We start from the raw sequence: 6,556 nt of genomic DNA, 5'->3' as shown, positions 1-6,556 counted from the left end.
CTGCACCAGCAAGCCTTTCCTCTTCCTGCTGTATTTGTGGGCTGAAATAATAAACTCTGCAGGCACCTGAGTGTCTTTTACCGTGCAGCTGTCTGAGCTGTGGGGTGTCCTGCAGCCCACGCACAAAAGAATAGGAAGATCTAAAAGAAGCAGGTCTCTCTAGAAGAGGCTTTTGAGTTTTCAGCCAGTCGTGGTTCTGTTTAGGATTGGAAGAGCCCGGTTCTGAGCCACACCTCTGGGTAACAACATTATGTAGCAACATTATGAAGCTATCTGAAATGGATGGAGCCCATTAGTGTCAGGCTTTATGAGGAATTGCACAGGAAAAACACAGACTCTTACAAAGTATTTTTCAAATGCAAATATCTCATTACACTTGAAGTAAGACAAAACGATCTTAAAAGCAACTTTTCAGCAAGATATCAGAGCTTGTTTTAAGTCAGTAATTCTTTTCTTAATTCCTAAAAATATATCTTTTCCAACACTTAATTTTACCACACTTTTCAGTTTGTAAAAACCACAGGTATTTCCTTCTATTTCACAATTATGTTGTATTTTGTGTTAGCATGAGATCAGATTTAAATACATGGAAGTTTGTTGTAATGTGACAAAAAGTGGAAAAGGTTTCTTTGACTGTTATCTGTCATGGTTTCACCATGACAGATAACCACTGGTTACCAGTCACTCCGATTTCCAATCATCCCTTTCTTTTTACGTTAAATGTCTTTGTTCTTCTTTCTCAGCATTTTAATGCAGAAAACAAGAGTTGATGTCTGAATCTTTTCACCCTAAAAGTCTTTCCAGGGAGCTGCGTGTTCCCCCTTTGTCTCTGTTTTCTATTCTGTGCTTGTGTTTTGCTGCAGCTGCATGTTGAAGAATCAGCATTCACAGAAAAAGCATTTAGCCTTCGTCCATTCAAAGCTTGTACCATAGGAGAGAGAAAACTATAGGAAACTTTGGGAACAGGAAATGAACAATGTAAACCTTACAGAGACTTTCCCATGGCTCAAGTTTCAACTATCCAAATTTCAGAAAACAGACACTCCTTTATTCAGCTCTTGCAGTTTAGTGTCTTGGATTTTTTTGTTGTTGTTTAAAGCAGGAATTAAACACAATGGTGGAGTGGGGAAAAAACCCAGCAGGGAGGAGTTAGTGTGGAGATTCACTGATTTACCAAAGTGCACAGAAGTTTTGGAAAAGTTCAGTCTTCAAAAAGATTTAAAAACAAAACTGGTGGATGCAGTTTTACTCCTGAAGACCCAACTGAAACATTAACTTTTACTAGAAGTGGGAATCAGTGGCGACTGGTGAAATAGATTCTTGACAGCTTGCCATCATTAACTTTATCACCATAGCAACGCAAAACTTTCCGGCAGTTTCTATGGCAGCGGCGGAATTCCGAGAACCCCAAAGACTTTAAATTTAGTGATCCTGATTGGTCAAGAGTTCTTCTTTTTCCCTAGCAACCACACACGATTGGCTATTTAGATTCTCTTCTGGGGTGAGAAATGTCAAGAGTCTGTCAGGGGAAATTTCTTGGATGGCTACTTTTTACTTTTACTTGAGTAAAAAAATATGCTGAAGTATTGCTACCCTTACCTCTGTGTTGGGTAGTAACTAGTTACAGTAAATTTTTTGAAAAAAATTACTTTTAGGAGTATTTTTTACGACATTGTACTTTTTTCTTCTACTAGAGTAATTTCATTATGAAGTATTGCGACTAACTTCACCGAATGAAAAACAAACATGTTTTTGCAGTTTTTTTATAAGGTTTCATACATTTTTTATTGAAAAAAATATTTTACCTGATTTTGTTATTTTTTGTTACTTATATGAATTATTGTCATTTTTACCAAATTTTCTACTTAACTCTATATTTAGTTATGTCATTTTTAAATATTAAATGATTAATTTGATCACTTTCTCAGTACTTCAGACAACTTTTTACCAAATACCTTTTTACTCTTGCTTGAGTATTTTCTTGGTTGGCTACTTTGTACTTTTACTTGAGTAAAAATATGTTGAAATATTTCTACTCTTCTTGAGTATAACTTTGGGTACTCTGCCCACCCCGGGCCTTGTTATGAAATAATCCGCCTCTGTTTCAGTGAACCACTAATATCCTTTAGCATCCAGGCAGTGCATGGAGGCCCCCCTCTGACTGGGCGGAGCTTCCTGACATGGAGCTCGAGTCTTATTTTGACGTCACCTTTGTTTTGCATAACCACCACCGTTTGGCGACTTTGATTGGACCGTTTACATGATTTTAACTCCATATCTCTGTGTGTGTGTGTGTGTGTGTTTTCTTAATCTGTGCAGACCACGCTTCTTCGTTGTTCTGCAGCTGGACGCTTTGTCACTGCCTCCGTCCTCCTCTTCCTCGCCCCTCCTCACCCGGGTCCATCCTTCAAGAAGCAGAACCGCCTGTCGCCGTTGAAACGTGGAGGGAAGGGCACGCGGCGGGACGCTCGCATCAGGGCGCGCGGCTCCATTGTTAATTTGGTGCCGGTTTGTGTCGACATTATTTGCTTCAGGGCTGGTTCCGGTCCGGAGGAGCTGCTCTCATCTTCAAGTGGTGCTGAAGAGCAACGTCGCTCGGTCCAGAAGGTAAAATCTCCTTTAGTGACGCTTTTGTCGTTTCTGTTCAGGGTGATTTAATTTGAGTCACGTCTCGGCACCTTGTCGTCTTTGTTTTCTCTGCTAAAATAAAGTGTATGTTGTGTTTGAAGAGGCTGTTTTTGTTTTTGTGTTACGTTTGTTTGCGTTATTGGAGTAGCCGGCTTGTAGCCAGACGGCTTGGGTTCGGCTGGGCCGTGGTTAGAGTAGCTTTTCCTCCCCAAAAAGGACATTGGTGACCGTCTCCGGCGGTAAAAGAGTCGTCTGAGGTTGCTTTGCTTTCAGTTTATTGACTAATCTCATGAGCTTCACCCTGCAGGCTCCCTTTGCGCATTATTGCTATTGTTCTGTCAAGGCTGGACCGTCCTCTTTTTATTCTGCTAAACCAGGGAGGGGAGGTTTGGTATTTTTTGTTTTCAGAAACAAATGGCGTTATTAAAGCTCCACTTCAGCCCCCCCTTTAAAAAAATCATAAACAATCGGCCTCCTGGGGCCACACTGAGGCCCCTTTTGGGGTCCCATTAGTGCAGTATGCGTCCCTCAACGACCTGCTTTTAAAATATTTGTATTTATTTTGTAATTAGGGATTAAACGCCCTGTATTGAGTGTTTTTAATGGCAAATCTTTTTGGGAAAAGTGTACCTTTCCTCATAACTCCCTGCTAAGATTAAATCTGTTTTTCATATTTGCATCATTGTTGACTGTTCAGGGCAGTGAGTACAAATCTCAGTGATGGAGAGATGCTGGTTTGGCTGCAGCCTGCATTACATAATCAGTGTTGTGGACATGGCTGGGTGTGGTTGGCAGGGTTTAGATGTGACGAGCTGCACTTCTCCTCCGGCTTTAGAGTGTTTGACAGGAGAAACCCTCAGCCGGGCGTGGGATGTCTTCTCTCTTCACCTAAAACTTTACTCGCCTCCCCCAGGGTGTGAATTGCATCCTCTTTGTGGTTATTCTGATTGCTTGATGAATTTCCAAAGATTCACTTTAGAAGCATCATTTCAAATTCATTTATCACCACTTTCCTAAAATAATGACCCGAGTCTCTTTTTCTTTTTTTTTGTCAAAACCAGTTCATTTTTTTTCCCTAAATCACTTTTGGCAAAAAAAAAAAAAAAAAGACTTGGGTCATTATTTTAGGAAGGTGATAATGTATTAATCTAAAACTTTTGGGTCCATAAAAGACAGGTTTGTATTTCTGGACGTGAAATTGGAATCAAACATTGGTTCAGCAAAAATCTTTGTTCGTGCTGCTATAATTTTAAAAGATATTGTTTTCAAAATTCAACCAATAACCCACATTTACAAAATGGTGCTAAATTTGGTTTGTGCTGTTGTAAATTTTAATATTTTAAAGAAGTCAAAGATCAACCTGCCCTTCCCACATTAACAAACTCAAACCAAATTGATACGAATTAATTGTGCTGCTTTGTGAAGTTAAATTTAAACTCTTTGTAGCACAGTTGATTGACAGTTAGTTTTCTTTGACCTTTGACCCCTGGAAATATTTATTAATATCTTTTAAAATGATGGCTGCACAAATTTCAATTGGAACGTGGATGAGGCAACCTCACTCGGGTGTTAAACTCTCTTTAAGCATGAATAAATAACTTGTATTGACGTTTTAAAGTAATGTCTAAATTCTAACTTTCTATAACGGATTTTAGTTTTAATATTTAACGATGAGCAGGCTCTGTTTTTTGTTTGGCGTGTTCAGCTGTATGTTTTACTTCATCGCAACTTTTCCTTTCAACACCTCTGTTTCCGTTTCCCTCTTTCCTTTTCCTGATGTCACAGCACCGCAGAGGAGCTAAGGAAACATTTTTCTTTTATTCAGAAAATCTGCTGAACTTTACGGTTCTCACTGATTTAGTTTACATTAGGAAAATGAAAAGTAAATGGTGATAACTCAGTCATTTTGCTCTGACTTTTTCTAATGTAGTACTTTTTGAAATTAAGGAATAAATGTAAGTTATGTGTCTCTGATTGAAGGTTCGTGTTCATTTTAGGGGTTCTACTGGTCTTTAGCAATCGATTAATCAGTTGGATTTAATAATTGGCACCTTCTGCAGTTTTATAGCAAAAAAATTTTGTTGCGTAAAATGCAATAACATGGCATTCCTGTAGTGGATGCTTTTTTTTTTTTTATAGCCATAAATGCAAAATGTATATATTTGTACAACCTTTGGCTTAATTGCTACTCTGCTTTCTTTCAACTATTAAATTTTTTGTGTCTGTATACACCATTACGCCATTAAAGTATTATTCAGTTACTAAATTAGTTGACAATGTATTTAATGCAGTAATGGACATTCCCTATAGAATACAAATCTTCCTTGACTTGAATTTCAAAGGTTGGTAACATTTACAAATCCGTCCTGTGTAGACAAAGGGCTTGAAAGCTAAAATGATAAAACAGCAAATTTATTTTACTCGTTTCAGCCGTCCTCTTATCTCCTGAAAGCCTCTTCCAGCCTGAGTGAACAGCAAACATGTAGAAAAGACGGGTTTCCTTTTAAACGACACATAAAGGGACTAACTTTGGGCTTTCTCCCTCAGTAGTGGCTTCAGCACCCAAGACAGGGTTTCCCCCAGGTTATTATAAGCCTGGCGGGCCACCAGGCTTTACTTGTGCCCACACCAGGCTAAGCATTGCTTATTCATTTAAGTTTTATTTTCTAAAAGTTTGCATTTTTTAAGACTTTGTAGTTGGTGTTCAGATATTAATCTTCCAATCCTTTAATAACACATAATTACCAAGTGATATTTTCAAATTTCCTGTCACCTTTGAACATTTTTTTCACTCAAAAACATGGCGGACCGCTGGATGAATGACTGCCTGAGCGCCCAACCACCGGGCTCAGCAAGTTTTCTGGGGGAAACCTTGTAGCAGTGTTGGTGCAATGCCTTGGTAGTGTTTGATTAAGCTTGGACAGATTAGATTTTTGAGTTTCTTTCTGGTTTGGAGTTTATCAAGTTGGGATTGGCTAAATGTTGTAACATTGAGTGTAAAAGCTGCCGCTACATTTATACAAAGCTCAAGTTTCCTACTTTTACCCATTAGTATTTTTCCCTCCTGCATTTGAAATGTTGCATACTTCTAGGTAAACTGCAGGAGTTTACCATGAAAGTACCAGATCTCTGGTTAGTTGAGGTACATTTAACACTGATGTCCTCATTGTTTGCATACTGGAGTACTTTGTACTATCGAACACACAATGTACCTGATTCTAATCTACCTCCATGAAAACACCAGGAAGGGGAATTCTTCTTAACCGCCTCTTGCTTTTGATATGTTATGCTTCACTTTGCTAGACCAGCATAATGTTTCTCTCGGTGAGAAACGCTGAAACTTGCTGATAACTTTCATTTCAGTCCATTTTCAACATGAGAATGCTGGTAAAAAATTTTTTAACTGGATTGGAGAAAGAATCACAGTTATGTTTTGCATGTTAGATGCTGGAAATAAAAATCAAAATTTCTTGGAGCCCTTAATTTGGATTATTTTGGTAATCGGTTAAAAAAATCATCACATTCTGCAGACTTTTCATTTAACCGCCTAAGATTTCTTTTACATGAGTTAGAAACAAAAGATACAAGTAAGCAAATTGAAATGTTTAAAATGAGAAAATGTTTTTATTTCCTGGAATAAATTAAGACACAATTATTTTTGTATACTCCTGATCATTTGCTGTATCCACAGCTAAAAAAATGCTGTCTACTAATTGGTTTTCTTTATAATAATTTTATACCAAGAGGTGCTTATTAGGAGGATTTTTTAAATTGTTTTTCACAGAATGTGGACCAGGTGAAGCTAACGCTGCCGTTTGAAGAGATCTGGGTGGAAGATATTTATAGACAAAGCAGATTTTTCACCTTGAAAGCAAAATGTGCACCTTGTTTGTACAGTTTTGGTTTTATTGCTGTCTTGGGTGTGGTG

At 38.1% G+C, this 6,556-nt stretch overlaps 1 protein-coding gene across 1 annotated transcript in view; it reads left to right on the top strand.

Annotated features, from left to right (window-relative positions):
* Positions 1-2,249: 2,249 nt before the first annotated feature.
* The window catches only part of prr36a (proline rich 36a), a 31,419-nt gene continuing 27,112 nt past the window's right edge, over positions 2,250-6,556 (top strand). The window contains exon 1 of the mRNA XM_028018473.1: positions 2,250-2,607. The gene's annotated coding sequence lies outside the window, so the exon portion shown is untranslated. The remainder of the gene's footprint in view (positions 2,608-6,556) is intronic.

The sequence above is a fragment of the Xiphophorus couchianus genome, chromosome 5, assembly GCF_001444195.1.
Source record: "Xiphophorus couchianus chromosome 5, X_couchianus-1.0, whole genome shotgun sequence".
Lineage (NCBI taxonomy): Eukaryota > Metazoa > Chordata > Actinopteri > Cyprinodontiformes > Poeciliidae > Xiphophorus > Xiphophorus couchianus.
The sequence above is the reverse complement of the archived record's forward strand: the minus strand, read 5'-3'. Positions and strand labels throughout refer to the sequence as shown.